The sequence below is a fragment of the Scyliorhinus torazame genome, chromosome 24 (genome assembly GCF_047496885.1).
Source record: "Scyliorhinus torazame isolate Kashiwa2021f chromosome 24, sScyTor2.1, whole genome shotgun sequence".
Lineage (NCBI taxonomy): Eukaryota > Metazoa > Chordata > Chondrichthyes > Carcharhiniformes > Scyliorhinidae > Scyliorhinus > Scyliorhinus torazame.
The window spans coordinates 12,798,021-12,819,403 of NC_092730.1; the positions used below are offsets into that span (position 1 = coordinate 12,798,021).

At 47.1% G+C, this 21,383-nt stretch overlaps 1 protein-coding gene across 3 annotated transcripts in view; it reads right to left on the bottom strand.

Annotated features, from left to right (window-relative positions):
* sptbn2 (spectrin, beta, non-erythrocytic 2) overlaps window positions 1-21,383 on the bottom strand; it is a 347,367-nt gene that overhangs the window by 299,221 nt on the left and 26,763 nt on the right. The gene's annotated exons all lie outside the window — the stretch shown is intronic.

Below are 21,383 nucleotides of genomic sequence, written 5' to 3' on the forward strand. Positions count from 1 at the left end.
TACTATATCACAGGGTTTGTTCCTGGGTAAATCGTTGATATGCTCGGTTTTTAATTTCACACCGTGTCACACTTCTGCTGCCACCCATTAGGACACAAGTTTTGAATCCAGAAATACACAGCAGTCACGACACAATACATAGTCACTCAGTTCCCATATCACCTGCACAGCACATGGACGAGCACAGCAACGCACTCCAGTTTTTCTGTAGTTAGGGGCAGCACAGTAGCACAGTGGTTAGCACAGTTGCTTCACAGTGCCAGGGTCCCAGGTTGGATTCCCGGCTCGGGTCACTGTCTACGCAGAATCTGCACTTTCTCCCCATGTCTGCGTGGGTTTCCTCCGGGTGCTCCGGTTTCCTCCCACAGTCCAAAGATGTGCAAGCTAGGTGGATTGGCCACGCTAAATTGCCCTTAATGTCCAAAAAAAAAAGGTTCGATGGGGTTGCTGGGTTACGGGGATGGGGTGGAGGTGTGAGCTTAGGTAGGGTGCTCTTTCCAAGGGCCAGTGCAGAATCGACGGGCCGAATGGCATCCTTCTGCACTGTAAATTCTATGATTCTTTGAATTCTATGATGCACAAAAACTATTAACTTGCAAAAAAAGTATACTCTGATAGAATTGGGGATACATCGTGTTATTGGTTTGAAAATAAGGAATTTAATTTATTTTGCACACCGCCCCTATCAGGTGAAAATGAAATGAAATGAAAATTGCTTATTGTCACAAGTAGGCTTCAAATGAAGTTACTGTGAAAAGCCCCTAGTCGCCACATTCCGGCGCCTGTTCGGAGAGGCTGGTACGGGAATCAAACCGTGCTGCTGGCCTGCCTCGGTCTGCTTTCAAAGCCAGCGATTTAGCCTTGTGCTAAACCAGCCCCTGCTGGTACATCTCACTCTCAAAAGAATTGCTTTTGAAATGTACGGCTTGTTGTCGCATATGCAAATATGAGAACGTTATACGCATTGTTGAACAGTAAACAGGAATGTGATAAACGACAATTAACTTTTTTCTTTGCTGTTGCTGATCAGGGGAGGAGCATTGCCCAAGAGATCTTCGGAACCCCGTTCTTCTCTGCACAACGCTGCTGGGGAATTTTTACTGAAGATCTCCTGAAATACTGAATCACTCAAACAGTGCTTCAGCCGAACACATCATCTGAGAGCCAGCACTGCTGACAATGCAGCACTCCCGCGGCACTGGGCCGGAGTGGTCAGCTGAAGCGGAGTGCTCAACGCCCAGAGCGAGGCCTAAAAGTATGTGTATGTGTGTCTGTGTGTGTGTGTGAGTGTGTGTGAGTGTGTAGTGTTATGGGCCATGGTTTAGAAAACTCCAAAATATATCATGGAGTTCACCTGACCCACAACTGTTTATAGATTTTGGTTACGGTGAGCACAAGAGCCTGCCTTTGAGGTGTTATTCAGCAGAAGCCTTAAGCACGTTTAATCAAAAACAAAGTTTATTCTGTGAATTTAGTTGACATTTTTATAAACACACACAGTAGGCGTTTTTATCAACTACAAACATAAATACCCCACACAGCTACAGTTCTCTCTATATAATAACCCTTAATAACTTCCCTTTCAACTGTTTCAATTTGATAACAACATCCAATAAACCAGAAAAACCCTTTTACCAAAACAGTAGGTTTGAATTCTTTCCAGAAAACAGTTATCACTTTTAAATTATCAAGTGATCTGGACACATTTTAACATGCAGAGAGCGAGAGAGAAGAGAAGCCTTCTTTGTGTGAATCCAGCTTCCAACTGTGTAAGCTGAAAGTAAAACTCAGAGCCACAGCCCCGCTCCCAGCTCAAAATGAAACTAAAATCCAGAGCCACAGCCCAGCTCAAAATGAAAGTAAAAGCCAGAGCCACAGCCCAGCTCCACCCACACAATGACATCACTGAAGCCATTTGATAAACACACATTTCATAAAGGGACACTCTCATGACAGTAGAACGGACGAGAACAGAACCAAAACTGCACCACGGTGTGCCGCCAGGACAAACAGACCAACGACACACTGGCGACAATCACAAATGAAGAATCCCCACTTGAGTAAAGTAGCTGAGGGCTGCCTGTAACCCGTGTTGCAGGGGAGAACGAGGGTTGGGGACAGGAGAAAGAGAGAGAGAGAGAAATGGGGAGGAAGGGAGGAAGCAAAGTATATTATTATTACTCCTGGCAATATCCATAATTGAAGGGTTGCCCCACAATCCCCATAGGAAAATTATTTGACTGCAGAGAATATGTTCGTTGGAAGAATCAATCAGACTTGCATCCGCTAGCCTCAGTGTCGTCAGCCCATCGACCAAAACAATGTACAATTTTCTTTCATATCTAAATTATCTGATGCGTGATATCCCCCAAGCAGTAGATTAACTCGCCCTCAGGCATTCAAATTACAGTGAATATAGCCAAACAATAAAGCTTTGATCCGCCCCAATATATCTATCGAGTTTCACTGCTACAGCATGCACAGAAAACTGACAGAACTGGCGAGCAAGGGGAATTTACACAACTGTCATCATTGTTACCAGATGGTCCCCGGGATTAATATCAGGCCTGCCTGTCACTCACGTCCACCTGGTGAATTGGAATAAAGGCTCATTTCATGAACAGACCAGGAGGGGATCAATAGATACAGCAAAATAAATTCAAGAATTTTCAGCCAGGCAGATGGTTGTGTAACTGTAGATTTCACAGTAGTATGTTGCTCAAAACACAATAGGGAGTTGGCCTGGTAACAGAGCAGATTGATTAACTAATGCAACATATAATCTATCCCCTACACAATTAGTTAAGGAAGCACAGAGCAGAGCTGAGAGGAAATCCAAAGATTTTTTTCCCCCTATTAATTATCCCCCCCCCCCCCCCCCCCCCCCCCACTTGCCTAAAGTGACTCTTGGTAGTCATCCTACAGTGCCTTGTTCAAATAGTCATTCTTTCTTGGAGAGCCCAGACTAGTAATGGCAGGTATCACAACCCACTGCTGTCTTTCTCTCATGCCCTCAAGGGGGTACTCTGTGGCAAGTTGCTTAAGAACTGATATTTTTCCACTCTCTAGCCTGGGAGCAAATTGTTCGCCCACAATGAACATGGTTGGGAAACTCAACGAGAGCCAAGGATTGAACCCGGGACAATCTTGCTTCGCTACCTCGGTAGCCACCAGCCCTGTAATACGCTGACGCCGCCGGCTCCTCCAATTCTGGCCTCCTGCGTACCCACAATTGGTATTTCACCTTGGCGGTCAAGCCTTTACCTGCCAGGGCCTGAGCTCTTAAATTCCTTGACTAAACCACCTCTAGGGGGAGGCACGGTTGCACAGTGGTCAACACTGTTGCTTCACAGCGCCAGGGTCCCAGGTTCGATTCCCGGCTTGGGTCACTGTCTGTGCGGAGTCTGCATGTTCTCCCCGTGTCTGCGTGGGTTTTCCGGGTGCTCCGGTTTCCTCCCACAAGTCCCGAAAGACATGCTTGTTAGATAAATTGGACATTCTGAATTCTCCCTCTGTGTACCCGAACAGGCGCCGGAGTGTGACAATTAGGGAATTTTCACAGTAACTTAATTGCATTGTTAATTAATGTAAGCCTACTTGTGACAATAATAAAGATTATAGATATTATTATAAATTTCCACTCCTTTGCTACAGTATTTCTCGTAGATGGTCCACAAAACAGCCACATTGTGCTGCTAATGTAGGGAGTGAATGTTTAAGATGGTGGATGAGATGTTTTGCCCTGAGATAGCGCCCAGCTTCATAAGTAATATTGTCATTTGTTATTTAAAGGATGCAGGTTTTGATTTATTGCTCATCCCTAACTGTCCCCGAGAAGGTGGCGGTAAGCTGCCTTCTTGAACATGCTGCTATTCCTCTGGTCTAGGAACACTCACAGTGCTGATAGGAAGGGAGCTCCAGGATTCTGACCCAGCAGCAGTGAAGGAACAGTGATATATTTCCAAGTCTTTTCTAAAAATACATTGAGAGTACCCAATTAGGGGTTGGTTTAGCACACTGGGCTAAATCGCTGGCTTTTAAAGCAGACCAAGGCAGGCCAGCAGCATGGTTCAATTCCCGTACCAGCCACCCCGAACAGGCGCCGGAATGTGGCGACTAGGGGCTTTTCACAGTAACTTCATTTGAAGCCTACTTGTGACAATAAGCAATTTTCATTTCATTTCAATTATTTTCTTTTCCGATTAAGGGGCAATTTAGCGTGGCTAATCCACCTACCCTGCACATCTTTTTGGGTTGTGGAGGCGAAACCCACGCAGACACGGGGAGAATGTGCAGACTCCGCACGGACAGGGACCGAGGCCGGGATCGAACCAGAGTCCTCGGCGCCGTGAGGCAGCAGTGCTAACCACTGCACCACCGTGCCGCCCTGATATATTTTCAAGTCAATATGGTGAGTGGCTTGGAAGGGAACTTTCAGTTGTATACCATGTATCTGCTGCTTTTCCCTCTTCGGTGGTAGTGGTCGTGGGTTTGGAAGGTGCTGCTTAAGGAGCCTTGATGAGTTCCTGCAGTGCCTCTTGTAGATGGTACACACGGCTGCGCTGTGCGTCAGTGATGAGGGGGACAGAGCGTCTGTGGACGGGGTGCCAATCAAACTTCTGCTTTGCACTGGGCGGTGTCAAGCTTCCTGAGTGTTGCTGGAGCTGCACCCGTCCAGGCACGTGGAGGGCATTCCAACACACTCCCAGAAAAGCAAGTTGTTGTTACGGTAGCGCGACAGGCACAAGTAATAACTAGGACATGAGGGTTTCCTTTCAGCGCTCTATAAGCTATGCTTCCACTATCGGCGCTCTAACTTGACTGTCTCCTTATCAGTGAATACTGCGTGATGGTGAAGAGAAACGGCTGTGAAAAGGACAGCAAAATAATTCAAAATGCTGAAAAACCCTAACATACTTAAACTGTCTGTGCAAGTACGTGCTTCAGGGAACCTTCTGCGGTCAATTAAATTGTGAACCCTTCCCCCCCCCGCCCCCCCCCCCCCCCCCATCCCCCCATCCCCCCATCCAAGGAATGCAGAAAGGACCGTGGAATTTCTCCAACTCTATAATTCTTCAGGTGTCAGATCTGACTACATCTAATGCTTTGCATGTGCACTTTTCCCAGAGTCAACCCATAGGTTACCGAACATCTGATTTTTCTCAGCCTAAGTAAATATTAACTGGAAACAGATGAACACAAATCATTGCGTTTTTTACATCTTTCGCCCCTTTAACACCCCGCTTTCTGAGCATCGCTCGTAAACAAAAGCAAAAGGATTTTCGATTTCAGTCAGGGCAGCAAGTAAGCAATCAGCGTTAATGCCCCGGGCTGCAGTTGGGGGGGGGTGGTAAATTAGACTGGGTTCCAGCCTCTGACCCTTCCAAGTGACCTTTTCTGGAGAGTGCACGTGTAGACGCCAGGTTAAGACAGACTTTGCTCTGCAGAAGAATCTCCTACTCTCTGCCTACGAAGAATTACTATTGAGGTCGTGTCGGGGAAAGGGCTGACCGAACCTGTGGGAACAGTACCCCGCGCAGGAATCAGCGGGAGGAAGCATGCACGGGGAACTGTTGACGACCGTCACTACATTTTGTGGTACCACAGGAATTCAGAGCACTGAAGATTAATGGCAACCCAAAGTATTTTTTTGTTTTATTTTAAGTACGCCGAGCTCCCAAACTTCAAAATGTAAATATTTGCCGTTTTATGGTGAATAAAATAAACAGACGTCGTGTCCATTTGAAAGAACTGTCAAGATTTCAGGCCCAACTCCTGTGTTATTAAACACAGCCAAGAGGCTCTTCCTGCCCTGGGCAAAGAAAAAGAGCCTTCACATGTAAATACCAAAGTATGCCAGATGTGATGTGTTTCGTAACACAAAGGTGGTCTGGTGGTTTTAGAAATAAACAAATCGCAATCCCTTGCGATGCAATGATTTCCTCTGAGTGTGTCCATCTTAATAATAAACAAGCAAGACGATGACTGGTATGTGATAATGTTCAACGAACATGCTTCCCAGTGGCTCATTTGAGCGAAGGCATTGCCTTTGCCAAACAGCAGATATTTTTTTAAGTCCCAGGTTCACTGAATGATCTCGACGGAGTTGGGCGATTCCAACAAGGGGTGAGATGCTGTAGCAAAATGCTGGAGCCTTCCCATACTGTGACTATTTCCGCTGGTGTTGAAAGGCGGAGAACGTTTTACAACTATGAAGAGTTATGGTAGGATGAACAGGGAATATAGAGTTCAGCTGGGGAGTCAGTGACAAGGAATCATCAGTACCGTAGAGGAGGAATTCCTGGACTGTATACAGGATGGCTTTCTGGACCAATGTGTTGAGGAACCAACTAGAGAACAAGTCATCCTAGACTGGGAACTGTGTAATGAGAACGGAATCATTGGCAATCTAGTTGTGCGAGACCCCTTGATGATGAGCTACCATAAAATGATTGAACCTTTCATTAAGATGGAGAGTGACGTAGTTGATTCTGAGATTAGGGTCCTGATTCTTAATAAAGGAAACTGCGATAATCTAGGGCGCTAGGTGGGAATGATCGATTGGAAAACATGACTTAAAGGCAATGTCAAACATTCAAGGAGCGCATGGGGGAACTGCAACAATTGTTAGTTCTGGTTTAGCACAAGGCTAAATAGCTGGCTTTTAAAGCAGACCAAGGCAGGCCTGCAGCACGATTCAATTCCCGTACCAGCCCCCCCGAACAGGCGCCGGAATGTGGCGACTAGGGGCTTTTCCCAGTAACTTCATTTGAAGCCTACTTGTGACAATAAGCAATTTTCATCTCATTTTTCATTTCATTTCCTGTCTGGCACAAAAGTAAAACGGGAAAGTGGCCGAAACATGGTTTACAAGGGAAATTAGAGATAGCATTCGATCCAAGGAAGAAGTATTAAAATTGGCCAAGAAAAACAACAGGTCTGAGGATTGGGCGCTGTTTAGAAATCATCAAAGGAGGACCAAGGGATGATTAGGAAGTGGAAAATAGAGTACGAGGGTAAGTTTGCAGGGAACATAAAACTGACAGTAAAAGTCAGAAGAGAAAAAGATTGGTGAAGACAAATGTAGGTCCCTTACATTCAGAAACTGGGGAATTTATAACGGGGGACAAAGAAATGGCTGAGCAATTAAATACATACTTTGGTTCTGTCTTCACAATGAGGACACAAATAAGACACCAGAAATGTTGGGAAACAGAGGATTTAGTGGGAGGAACTGAAGGGGATCAATGTTAGTAGAGAAATGGTGTTGGGAAATTGATGGGATTGAAGGCGGATAAATCCTAGGGCCTAATAATCTACATCCCAGAGCACTTAAGGAAGTGGCTCCACAAATAGTTGGTGCATTGGTGGTCATCTTCCGAGATTCTATAGACTCTGAAACAGTTCCTACGTTCTCCCCGTGTCTGCGTGGGTTTCCTCCGGGCGCTCCGGTTTCCTCCCACAAGTCCCGAAAGACCTGCTTGTCAGGTGAATTGGGCATCCTGAATTCTCCCTCCGTGTCCCCGAACAGACGGCGGAGTGTGGCGACTAGGGGCTTTTCACAGTAACTTCAATGCAGTGTTAATGTAAGCCGACTTGTGACAATAATAAAAATATTATAAATTAGAGGATGGCTACTGTAACCCCACTATTTAAAAAGTGAGAGAGAGAGAAAATTGTGAATTATAGCCTGATATCAATAGTCGGGAAAATTCTAGAATCCATTATCAAAGATTTTATAGCAGAGCACTTAGAAAACAGTGGTAGGATCGGACAAGAGCAAGCATGGATTTATGAAGGGGAAATCATGCTTGACAAATTTACTGTCATTCTTTAAGGATGTAACTAGTAGAGTTGATGAGGGGGAGCCAGTGGATTTGGTTTACTTAGACTTTCGACAAAGTCGCACATGAGAGATTAGTGTGCAAAATTAAAGTGCATGGGATTAGGGATAGTGTATTGAGTAGGATAGAAAACTGGTTGGCAGACAGGAAACCAAGAATAGGAATTAACGGGTCTTTTTCCAAATGGCAGGCAGGGATTAGTGGGGTACCGCAGGGATCGGTGCTGGGACCCCAACTGTTCACAATATATATTAATGATTTAAATGAGGGAACGAAATGGAATATTTCCAAATTTGCAGATGACACAAAGTTAGCTGGGAAGGTGAGCTGTGAAGAGGATGCAGAGATCCTTCAGTGTGTTTTGGACAAGTTGAACGAGTGGCAAATGAATGAATGCAAGGTTACCCACTTTGGGAGCAAAAATAGGAAGGCGGACTATTATCCGAATGGACATAAATTAGGAGAGGGGAGTGTGCAGCGGGACCTGGGTGGGTGTCCTCGTACACCAGTCACTGAAGGTAAGCATGCAGGTGCAGCAGGCGGTAAAGAAGATTAATGGTATGCTGGCCTTCATTGCGAGAGGATTCGAGTACAGGAGCAGGGATGTCTTGCTGCAATTATACAGGGCCTTGGTGAGGCCACACCTGGAATATTGTGCACAGTTTTGGTCCCCTTATCTGAGGAAGGAAGTTCTTGCTATAGAGGGAGCGTTTACCAGACTGATTCCTGGGATAGCAGGACCGACGGATGAGTCGGTTAGGTTTGTTCAGAAGAATGAGGGGGGAATCTCATAGAAACCTTTAAAGTTCTAACAGGATTGGAGCGACACGGTGGTGCAGTGGTCAGCACTGCTGCCTCAGGGCGCCGATGATATGGGTTCGATCCGGCCCCGGGTCACTGCCTGTGTGGGTTTGCACATTCTCCCAGTGTCTGGGTGGGTCCATTAGGCTATTGAGTTGGATGATCGGCCATGATCATAGTGAATGGCAGGGCAGGCTGGAAGGGCCAAATGGCCTCCGTCTGCTCCTATTTCCCATGTTTCTAATTTAAAATGCTCACCAGGATGGTATGGAGAGAAATGAGGAGAATGTTCTTGATACAGGGACTTGCTGCAGAATGGAACGTTTTTCCACAGGGAAAGGTTGAAGCAGAGACCAAAGCATTAATGAATATTTGAAGCGGAGGAATTACAGCGAAAACTGAGGGGTGGTAACGGAGCAGGGAGACGAGTTCTGGATTGCTCTGACAAAGAGCAAACATAGACACAAATGAGCCAAAATGGTTACCTTTCGTGCTGTGAGCTTCTGTGATTCTATAGATTAACCAGGACACCAGCAGGTCCTTTAAATGGGTTTCAGTGCTTCCAAACTACAAGAGTTTTAAAAAAACAGCCGCGCTTCTCATTACTAAATGTCAACCAACATTCTCTTGAGGAAAGTAAGCACTGAGAGAGAGCGGGATTATAGGTATGGCTGTAAAGCATTAACAGAAGAATAGCACGCTGCTATTCATTGTCCGTCCTCTCATTTTAATTCACTATAAGATACAGAGAAGTGTGCAGGTTAGGTGGATTGGCCGCGCTAAATTGCCCCTTAATAGGAAACAAAATAATTGGATACTCTATAACTTAAAAAGAAAAGATACAGAGAAGGGTTCACTTAGCAATTCATTTTCCCTCGGTGTACATACAACATAATTGTAAAAACCTCTCAATTTTCAGTGCGCAAGCGGAAATAGTCACATTATAGAAAGGCTCTAACCATGGCTATAACAAACCTGGGACTTCTGAACATAAATACCTTACAATAGGGCGGCACGGTGGCGCAGTGTTTAGCACTGCTGCCTCACGGCACCGAGGTCCCAGGTTCAATCCTGCTCCGAGTCACTGTCCGTGTGGAGTTTGCACATTCTCCCAGGGTCTGCGTGGGTTTCGCCCCCACAATCCAAAGATGTGCAGGGTAGGTGGATTGGCCACGCTAAATTGCCCCTTCATTGGAAATTTAATATATAAATCAATAAATATCGGCAGTGGGTAGGCGTTTCTGCACAACCTGCCCCGGCGGAGGCAGCCTGCCGTTAGCTGCGGGCGGGCGAGATCTTCTGGTCCCGCAGCGGTCAATGGGGTTTTCCATGGAATGCACCCCTCGCCACCGGGAAACCCCCGTCGGTGGGATCTGAAAATCGGGACCTAAAAATTATAAAGGAGGGCGTTGGACTATATAGCACCCCCTCGCCATGAAGGAAGGAGCATCTCGGAGGGACATACAGCGAAAATCAAACTGTATTAAGTAAAGACAGCCTCACAACAATTGTGACAGCTAGCTGGTCAGGGGCTCACCATCTCCACGTGAGAAGCAATTGGATTAACTGACCGACTTTCTTGGTCTTTCCCGAAAATTGGTTCCCAGCTGAAATGAGGTGCGATGCTGAGGAGTGCGACAAACGAACCTATTGCCAAATGCAGATTATCTTCAACGTGTTTGGCACCCCCTCACTGGACAGGCTACTTACCTTTGAAGCTATCCCTCCCTCCCTTTCCGAAGGTGTCGGTCAACGCTGGATTACAGTTACGGCAAATGAATGAGAATAAGGAAAGGGTCATTGTCCCACCCCCGGCTGCTGCCTTGGCTGATATCGACAAGTTTAGCACAGACTAAGGATTGAAGCTAATCCCTTCAATTCTACGCTGCTTTACCCATAAGATCGACAGGAGTGCTTTGATTCTCACATTAATATGGAATTGAAGACACTGGGGTTCACCCATTCTGCGGACGAGGCACACAAAATCCTACTCGCAGGGCACAATTCGATTAAAACAAAAGTTGATATTAAAAAAAAAATGTTTTGCTTCAACACAATGCTCGGTGCCACCAGTTGCGATGCAATAGGTCATTGGGGCGGCACATTGGTTAGCACTGTTGCTTCACAGTGGCGGGGATCCGGGTTCGATTCCCGGCTTGGGTCACTGTCTGTGCGGAGTCTGCACGTCATAGAATTATCATAGAATTTACAGTGCAGGAGGCCATTTGGCCCATCGAGTCTGCACCGGCTCTTGGAAAGAGCACCCTACCCAAGATCCACACCTCCACCCTATCCCCATAACCCAGTAACCCCACCCAACACTAAGGGCAATTTTGAACACAAAGGGCAATTTAGCATGGCCAATCCACCTAACCTGCACATCTTTGGACTGCCCTCCCCGTGTCTGCATGGGTTTCTTCCAGGTGCTCCGGTTTCCTCCCATAAGTCCTGAAAGACGTGCTTGTTAGGTAATTTGGATATTCTGAATTTTCCCGCCATGTACTGAACAGGCGCTGGAGTGTGGCGACAAGGGGCTTTTCACAGTAACTTCATTGCGTTGTTAATGTAAGCATACTTGTGATAATAACGATTATTATTATTGTTGACAGCTCCATAAAGGTTTATTTGCAATCACATGTAGAATTTAAACGGACCACAGCGTTTAACGTCTTCAATTTAACAACAGTCGAGGTTTACGGTCAGTGAGAGCGGAGGAGACCACCCCCGAACCTGCTGTCTTCTATCAGAATGTCTGGGTCAGAACCAGGTCAGAGCATCTGCTCGTCAAATATGTGCAAGAGTTTGAAGCTCTCGACTCAAACTCCCCGGAGACCCAGCAAGTATTTTCAGAAGTCTCCAATGTCGAAAGATGGCGAAATGAACTTTTCAGAAGTGCATTCTGAGCAATTTAGCATCAAAGAGCTTCCATTTCTGTACCTTCTCCAGTGTCTCCTTGTAAAAGTATAAAGAGCCCAAGCTTGGATCCTGCGCCTCAGTCAAACGCAAAATAATAAAAGATTTTGCTCATCATAAAATATCAGCAATTCCCCACAGCTCTCCACTGAATTATTAACTCAACATGTCGGGCAACCAAGAACTGCTGCCTTGAAATTGCCGATGAAATGGATTGCTGGAAAAGGTTTGAGGCAGCATCAACCCAGTTTCCCATCACCACTAAATGGCCCTTCATTCAACACTAATCGGTGCCAGAGAAGCTACAGGAAGGTTTATACAAGAACTAAAAAGTATCACACCGCTGGGACTGAACCAATTGCTGAGGCAATGTAGAGGGAGCTTTACTCTGTAGCTAACCCCGTGCTGTACCTGTCCTGGGAGTGTTTGATGGTGACAGTGTAGAGGGAGCTTTACTCTGTATCTAACCCCGTGCTGTACCTGTCCTGGGAGTGTTTGATGGGGACAGTGTCGAGGGAGCTTTACTCTGTATCTAACCCAATGCTGTACCTGTCCTGGGAGTGTTTGATGGGGACAGTGTCGAGGGAGCTTTACTCTGTATCCAACCCCGTGCTGTACCTGTCCTGGGAGTGTTTGATGGGGACAGTGTAGAGGGAGCTTTACTCTGTATCTAACCCCATGCTGTACCGGTCCTGGGAGTGTTTGATGGGGGACAATGTAGAGGGAGCGTTACTCTGTATCTAACCCCGTGCTGTACCTGTCCTGGGAGTGTTTGATGGGGACAGTGTCGAGGGAGCTTTACTCTGTATCTAACCCCGTGCTGTACGGGTCCTGGGAGTGTTTGATGGGGACAGTGTAGAGGGAGCTTTTTGTATCTAACCCCGTGCTGTACGTGTCCTGGGAGTGTTTGATGGGGACAGTGTAGAGGGAGCTTTACTCTGTATCTAACCCCGTGCTGTAACTGTCCTGGGAGTGTTTGATGGGGGACAGTGTAGAGGGAGCTTAACTCTGTATCTAACCCCATGCTGTATCTGTACTGGGAGTGTTTGATGGGGGACAATGTAGAGGGAGGAGTTACTATGTATCTAACCCCGTGCTGTACCTGTCCTGGGAGTGTTTGATGGGGACAGTGTCGAGGGAGCTTTACTCTGTATCTAACCCCGTGCTGTACGGGTCCTGGGAGTGTTTGATGGGGACAGTGTAGAGGGAGCTTTACTCTGTATCTAACCCCGTGCTGTAACTGTCGTGGGAGTATTTGATGGGGACAGTGTAGAGGGAGTTTCACTCTTTTAACCCCGTGCTGTACCTATCCTGGGGGTGTTTGATGGGGACAGTGTCGAGGGAGCTTTACTCTGTATCTAACCCCCTGCTGTAACTGTCCTGGGAGTGTTTGATGGGGACAGTGTAGAGGGAGTTTCACTCTTTTAACCCCGTGCCGTACCTATCCTGGGGGTGTTTGATGGGGACAGTGTCGAGGGAGCTTTACTCTGTATCTAACCCCGTGCTGTACCTGGGAGTGTTTGATGGGGACAGTATAGAGGGAGCTTAACTCTGTATCTAACCCCATGCTGTATCTGTACTGGGAGTGTTTGATGGGGGACAATGTAGAGGGAGCGTTACTCTGTATCTAACCCCGTGCTTGTACCTGTCCTGGGAGTGTTTGATGGGGACAGTGTCGAGGGAGCTTTACTCTGTATCTAACCCCGTGCTGTACGGGTCCTGGGAGTGTTTGATGGGGACAGTGTAGAGGGAGCTTTACTCTGTATCTAACCCCGTGCTGTAACTGTCGTGGGAGTATTTGATGGGGACAGTGTAGAGGGAGTTTCACTCTTTTAACCCCGTGCTGTACCTATCCTGGGGGTGTTTGATGGGGACAGTGTCGAGGGAGCTTTACTCTGTATCTAACCCCCTGCTGTAACTGTCCTGGGAGTGTTTGATGGGGACAGTGTAGAGGGAGCTTTACTCTGTATCTTACCCCGTGCTGTGCCTGTCCTGGGGGTGTTTGATGGGGACAGTGTCGAGGGAGCTTTACTCTGTATCTAACCCCGTGCTGTACCTGGGAGTGTTTGATGGGGACAGTATAGAGGGAGCTTTACTCTGTATCTAACCCCGTGCTGTACCTGTCCTGGGAGTGTTTGATGGGGACAGTGCAGAGGGAGCTTTACTCTGTATCTAACCCCGTGCTGTTCCTGTCCTGGGAGTGTTTGATGGGGACAGTGCAGAGGGAGCTTTACTCTGGATCTGACCCTGTGCTTTACTTACCCTGGGAGTAATTGAGGCCGATCCAATGGCTACACTGCGCCCGAAAAGCCTAGTCGCGTCGCAGCAAGGCGGGTAAAAGCCGGGAGACCCCGCTCCCGGGGCCTACCCAGCTCGCATCACCTCGTCTATCCTATTTTAACATATGTTTTGCCTACCTACTGTTCCGCCAACTGTGCTCATCTTCTATAAACACAACCATTATTTTTTATTCCAGTAATAACCAAGAGCAACATTGGTGTGAAATGCAATAGCAGTTATTGGGAATAAGTGCAAAATTGTACATCAATAGCGCTATATCCAATTGAGGTTTTTTTAAAAGTAGCAATTGGTCATGCCTCCTTCCACAATAGTAAACGTTCAACTCAGCCCTAACATGACGAATTGGAGGTGGGTGTGGTGGCGAGGAGGGGGAAGAAGTGTTGGTTTAGCACAGTGGGCTAAACAGCTGGCTTGTAATGCAGAACAAGGTCAGCAGCGCGGGTTCAATTCCCGTACCGGCCTCCCCGAACAGGCGCCGGAATGTGGCGACTAGCGGCTTATCACAGTAACTTCATTGAAGCCTACTTGTAACAATAAGCGATTATTGAAGTCCTCTTGGTGTCGTCACTAACCTCAGAACCCACATCACGTCTTTCACCAGTCTTAAACGACTGACCACTGCAAAATATTTAATTCAAATTCATTTCTAATTCTCACACCATCTGCAAATGACTGAACTCAGTATTTTCAGCATTTCAAAAGAAGATATTTTCACCTGTCTATAGATTTGTGCCAGGTTTTATGCCTTCTTTCACACACCATTCTTGGCGAAGGAACCTGCGACTGGGTGACTGCCAATGCTGCGTTATAACTGATGGAGGGAGAGCAGGTTCTTGGGCGGCTCACCCACTCCACCCTCTCTTACTCCCACCACCTTCGCCACCTGCTCGCAATTTCCTGAAGTGTGCGCTGGGTTTTGTCGATCTGTTAAGCAATCAATTCTGCCTGCGATTCATCGGATTCCAGGGATGGCGAGACTGCCATATGAGGAGAGATTGACTAGATTAGGATTGTTTATAAGATGATGAGGGGGATAGATAGAGTGGACGTTCAGAGACTATTTCCTCGGGTGCATGGAGCTGTCACAAGAGGGCATAACTATCAGATTCAGGGTGGGAGATATAGGAGGGATGTCCGAGGTAGGTTCTTTACTCAGAGAGTGGTTAGGGTGTGGAATGGACTGCCTGCTGTGATAGTGGAGTCGGACACTTTAGGAACTTTCAAGCGGTTATTGGATAGGCACGTGGAGCACACCAGAATGGCAGGGAGTGGGATAGCTTGATCTTGGTTTCGGACAAAGCTCGGCACAACATCGAGGGCCGAAGGGCCTGTTCTGTGCTGTACTGTTCTATGTTCTATGTCCTCTGCAACAATGCTACATCCCGAGAAGTCATCTCCACTGCAATAATGCTACATCAGGAGAATGATATTTTGAGCAATGGAGCCTTTACCAGTAACCGCGTTGCTGTAAATGTTGCGGTTCAGGCGTGACACACCAACTGAGCATTGCTAAAGCAGTCTGCTAGGGTGAATGATATCAAGGGCTCACATTTTACAGAGCTTGAGCAGGTGAGCACCCAACACGCAATATGTCTGCCGGCGGGCACACGCAAGAGTCAGAAGCTTGCGCGTTGACAATCGAAAGGACAATAAGGGTCTAATTGTATGTGGCTTGTGCTCTTTTACGTTCGGCACACAAGCCAATCGGCTGGACCGCATTCCCGTTTTTTCACTGTTCCCGATCCAGGGCGGGATAAAACGTCCGGGATGGAACAAAGTAAAACGTTTGCGGGTTGGGGAGTTGCGTCTTCTGCTGCCAGATGCCCAATTCCACACGGTAGAGAGAGAGATGGCGGCATTATTTTTTGTTGGCAAATGTTACTGGAGCTGCCAGCCGCCCAGGGAGCTTGCTGGAAACGCCTGCCTGCACCCATCGCTCCTCTCGGCGCCCGCCCTCTTGCTGCTCTCCCCGGCAGCGCTCAGCCTTTCACTGCGCGCATTTTCACCACGGCTGGCCGGCCAACTGTGAAATCGAGTTCCAGGGCCGGTCGGGAACGAAAGCACGTTTTGCACCCACCTGACAGGAAAATAATTCAGGCCATGGTCATAAGGATGATGCGCGCCTGTAACCAAACAGCTTGAAGCCACTGAGATTTGGGATCTCTGCAGTACTTTGAATGTCTCAGAATATTCATTTGCTGTCTAAGCTGGATATTCTTTTTTAAATTTAGAGTACACAATTCATTTTTTCCAATTAAGGGGCAATTAGTGTGGCCAATCCACCTACCCTGCACATCTTTGGGTTGTGGGGGCGAGACCCACGCAGACACGGGGAGAATGTGCAAACACCACACAGACAGTGACCCAGAGCCGGGATCGAACCTGGGACCTCGGCGCCGTGAGGCAGCAGGGCTAACCCACTGCGCCACCGTGCTGCCCTAAGCTAGTTATTTTTGCACATCAAAGCAACCCATATTTTGCAATTCGGGAAGATCAATCTCCAAATGATTTGCGGAGCTCCCAACTTCACATTTCTGTATCGGAAAGTCTCGAAGTTTTCTCTTTAATTCATTCGGGGGGGACGTGGGCGTCGCTGGCAGTGCCAGCATTTATTGCCCATCACTAACTGCCCTTGAACTGGGTGCTGGGCTATTTCAGAAAGGGCATTTAAGAGTCAATCACGCTGCTTTGGGTCTGGAGTCACATGTAGGCCAGACCGGGCAAGGATGGCAGATTTCTTTCCCGAAAGGACATTAGGATGGGTTTTTAAGACAATCGACAATGGTTTCATTAGACTTTTAATTGCAGATTTTTTTGAAAATTGAATTGACCTGCCGTGGTGGGATTCGAACCCGGGTTCCCAGAGCATTACCCTGGGTCTCTGGATCACCAGTCCAGTGACAATACCACTACACCACCACTTCCCTCCTCCTTTTGGGCACAGAGCTGGTAATCTGATTGCAAGGAGCGAAATTAAGATCAGTTCTATAGCAGGCGGGGCAATCCATTCTGCTTGATTACTATCAACGCAGCAAAGACAAAAAACCTCTCCGCTGTTTCGTACACTGGAATCTCTATCTCAAAGCTTAACACCACAAAATGTGGGCTTCATAATGACTTGATGTGAAGATGATGCATCCAGACCAAGAGGTCCCAGGTTCAATAACTCGTCTGTGTCCTTAGCTACACTCAAAAGAGGCAGGGGAGAGGCATTCTGGCTCTGGGAGGGAAAAGCGTGACCAGAGTCCTTGCTGCTCATCATTCCGCTGCAACTCTGTCTGAAATGAGCAGTTCTGCTAGATGAGGGCACGATCCAACACAGCCCTAACACCACCACAGCGGAACCACTGGGCAACACCAGCTTGTTAACATTCTCAGATGAATAAAGGCCACTTCGCCAAGGTGGAATAGTTCTTCAATTAGTGTCCGGGGGGGGGGGGGTCCTTGGCATTTCCATGTCATCAATGAAGATTGACACAGTACAAAATTGCCCCACATTGTTCCTTTGAAACCAGCAACTTAGTCATCATCAGCGTAGAGATGAACTATCCGATTAAAAGGGCAAGATTATTTATATATTCTATTTCTTTACTCAATCCTACCTTACATTTAAATAATTCAGCTTTTACCGTGTCCTTCTCCACTTGCCTCTATCATTACATGGTGCCCATTAATATCAAACAAGACAAATGCAAAGGACGGACAGCATGATGGCGCAGGGGTTAGCACAGCTGCCTCATGGCGCCGAGGTCCCAGGTTCGATCCCAGCTCTGGGTCACTGACCGTGTGGAGTTTGCACATTCTCCCCGTGTCTGCGTGGGTTTCGCCCCCACAACCCAAAGATGGGCAGGGTAGGTGGATTGGCCACGCTAAATTGCCCCTTAATTGGAAAAAATGAATTGGGTACTCTAAATTTATTTATAAAAAGTAAATGCAAAGGACGTCTTTTGCATACATTGTCTGTTATCCAACAATATCAAACAAGGTAAATGCAAAGAGCGAATGTGCTGCACATTTTCTGTTACTGTTTTTTTTTAAGTAACAAACAATGAAAGGACCTGGAACCCTGAGGACTAACCACTACCACATTGGCCATAACAATAGAAATCACCACATAAAACTTCGGCAATCACTAGGATTGCAAACGCCCCGGCCCACCCCACCCCCAGCAAACGTCAATCGTGATCAAGATCAGCCACTGGCTTGGCACAGATCCAGAGACTTCCTGAAGTGTGACTTTATCCTCATGGAATCACAGAATCCCTACAGTGCAGAAGGAGGCCATTCGGCCCATCGAGTCTGCCCACCGGTCTGTCAAAAGACCACCCTACCCAGGCCCAATCCCCCGCCCTATTCCTGCGACTCCACCCTATGGGGCGATTTAGCCAGGCCAATCCACCTAACTCGCTCTTCTGCTCATAAGAATAAAAGCCAGAGACAGGCAAGATTAAGATATCTCTAAAGTAAGGGAGATAGGTAGGGCGGCAAAGTGGTGTGGGAAGATTTCAAAAAAAGGGCGCGCTGTAAAAATGGTCATTGATAACAGAGAGAGTTACAATCAAAATACAGAGAGAGAAGACTAATTCCTTTTCTTCAAAATGGGGGGGGTCTCAAATCTGAGAATGTCCGCCAGAAGCTCCCATGAGGGTCTGCCTGCGTCATCGGATTTGGAAATTTGTCTGTACTTACCTCTGGTTGTTTTATACCAATATAAGGCACATTCTGCAGCTAATGCTTTTGACAATTGGGATAAGGGTCTTCTAGGAGTTTGCCAATACTTGTAGGAAGTTCCTGACAGGTTTGCGCGCCTGTTTGTCAACTTATCTGCCTATGTTCAGTTATAAATTGAACGAGACTGTTTATCCACTTGCCTGTATGAGGCTGCTGCTGAGGCTGCGTTTGGAACAGACTACAATTTTGGCAATCTGCTTTCAGAAGGACATTCTTGTTATTTCTGTCTTAGTTACTGAGGAACGGCAGGTGGAGAGTCAACATCCATAACGCAAGTAAACATCCAAGCTGAAAAGTACGGGTAAAAGATAGAAGTAAATTAAAAAGCAGCGATGAGGTAATGAGAAAGCTCTGTATGGTTATAGATTGATATCACCTATCCTGTCTTTGTCAACACTATATATTATTTCGTGGGATTTGAGTGTCACTGGCAAGGCCAACATCTGCTGCCTATCTGAGTGTCTTGCTAGACCATTTCAGAAGGGCAGTTAAGAATCAACCACATTACTGTGGATCTAGAGTCACATGTGGGCCAGATCGGGTAAGGACGGCAGATAACGGATACTGGTGAACCTGATGGGTTTTTATGACAATCAATGACAGTTTCATGGTTACCATTACTGAGACTAACTTTATATTCCATATTTTTATCAACTGAATTTAAAATCCACCAAATCCACCAATAGGGCAGCAAGGTAGCATTGTGGATAGCACAATTGCTTCACAGCTCCAAAATCCCAGGTTCGATTCCGGTTTGGGTCACTGTCTGTGCGGAGTCTGCACATCCTCCCAATGTGTGCGTGGGTTTCCTCCGGGTGCTCCGGTTTCCTCCCACAGTCCAAAGATGTGCAGGTTAGGTGGATTGGCCATGATAAATTGCCCTTAGTGTCCAAACTTGCCCTTAGTGTTGGGTGGGGTTACTGGGTTATGGGGATAGGGCGGAGGTGTTGACTTTGGGTAGGGTGCTCTTTCCAAGAGCCGGTGCACTCGATGGGCCGAATGGCCTCCTTCTGCACTGTAAATTCTATGGAGAAAAAAAAGCTGCCATGGTGGGATTTCAACCCATGCACGTTAGCCTGGGCTTCCTAATTACGAGTCCATGGACATTACAACCATGCCATCATCGCACCTTTCCTCAACCCATACCGTCAAACACAGATGGCTATTCATCTCACTGCGGGGCGGCAAGGTAGCACAGTGGTTAGCATTGTTGCTTCACAGCTCCAGGGTCCCAGGTTCGATTCCAGGCTTGGGCCACTGTCTATGCTGAGTCTGCACTTTCTCCCCCGTGTCTGCGTGGGTTTCCTCCGTCTGCTCCGGTTTCCTCCCACATGTCCAAAGATGTGCAGGTTAGGCGGATTCGCCATGCTAAAATTGGCCTTCGTGTCCAAAAAAGGTTACGTTAGGCAGAGGTTACTGGGTTACAGGGATAGGTTGGAGGTATGGCCTTAAGTCGGCTACTCTTTCCAAGGGCCGATGCAAACACGATGGGCCGAATGGCCTCCTTCTGCCCTGTAAATTCTACGATTCTATGCTGTTTCTGAAATCTTGCTTAGGTGTTGGTGCGACTGAAAATGTTTATTTACCTACAGAGTACTTTGAGCAGTTTCTGAGAGACAGCTTCGTTACACGAATATGTGTTGCTAATAATAACCTCAAGCAGCGAGTATGTTTCTTGTATTGACCAAATGACCACACAACCAGTCTGTTAGTTCAAAAGACAGTTTATTCTTAAACACAAGACTTATTTCTATGTGCAATGATACATGCGGCTACATATTAAACTACAGCTATCAACTAAGATGACCTTTATTTAACTTCTGGATGACCGGCTCTGTGCGGGTAGATAAGGCCTTTATCTGAGGCCCCACGTGTGTCGGCTGGAAGTCGTCAGGTTCGTCTCGGCTGCGGCTCGTCTCTCTCAGGTAGCGATCGTGGTCTTGAACTTGGCTGGTCGTTATGCTGCATTTGGTATGGGCACAGGCTGGTCCAAAAAGAGATTGATCCCTCGTGCGCAGGGTTAACTCAGGATCCAATGGATCGATAGGGTCTCGACCACCCTGATCGATACCAGCCAATTAGGGGCGGGTCCCTCGATGGCTGGGCGGGTCCTAGTCGTTATTGTTCCCAGTGCATAGGCCTCTCCAAATAAGGGGAGGTGGCGCCGGGGAGTCTGCTACGGTTGCTATTCCTTAATTTGAGTTTATTCTCCTGGGGAAATCGGTCATTGACCTTTAACAGGTGCAAGTTTTGGTTCGGTCTGATTTTCCTTTGCACAATACACAGGGGCTGTGCACGGCCTGCGTCCCGACTTGACCACAATTCCCATTATCCTTTGCGGGTGGCCATTTTAGGTGGCCACATATGGAATAGATTCGCTATTAGGCAGTATCTGGCAGAGACAAATCAGGTTTCAGAGTAATTTGGCATTATTAGGAGGACAGGAATAAGGGAGCAGAAACTGGAAAAGGAAAACTGTAGTGAAGAATTCACTTAGAGAAGCTGACTGCAGGAAGAGTACCTTGAATGTAAATTACATTTCTAAATTGTCATTTCTATGCTGACACTGTGGTATTGTCGCGGGATTAGCAATCCAGAGACCCAGGGCAATCCCTGGGGACCCAGGCTCCAATCCCACCGCGGCAGATGGTGGAATTGGAAATTCAATAAAACACCTGGAATTAAAAATCTGATGATGACCATGAAACCATTGTCATAAAAACCCCAACTGATTCACTAATGCCTTTTAGGGAAGGAAACCTGCCACCCTTACCCACATCAATGTGGCTGACT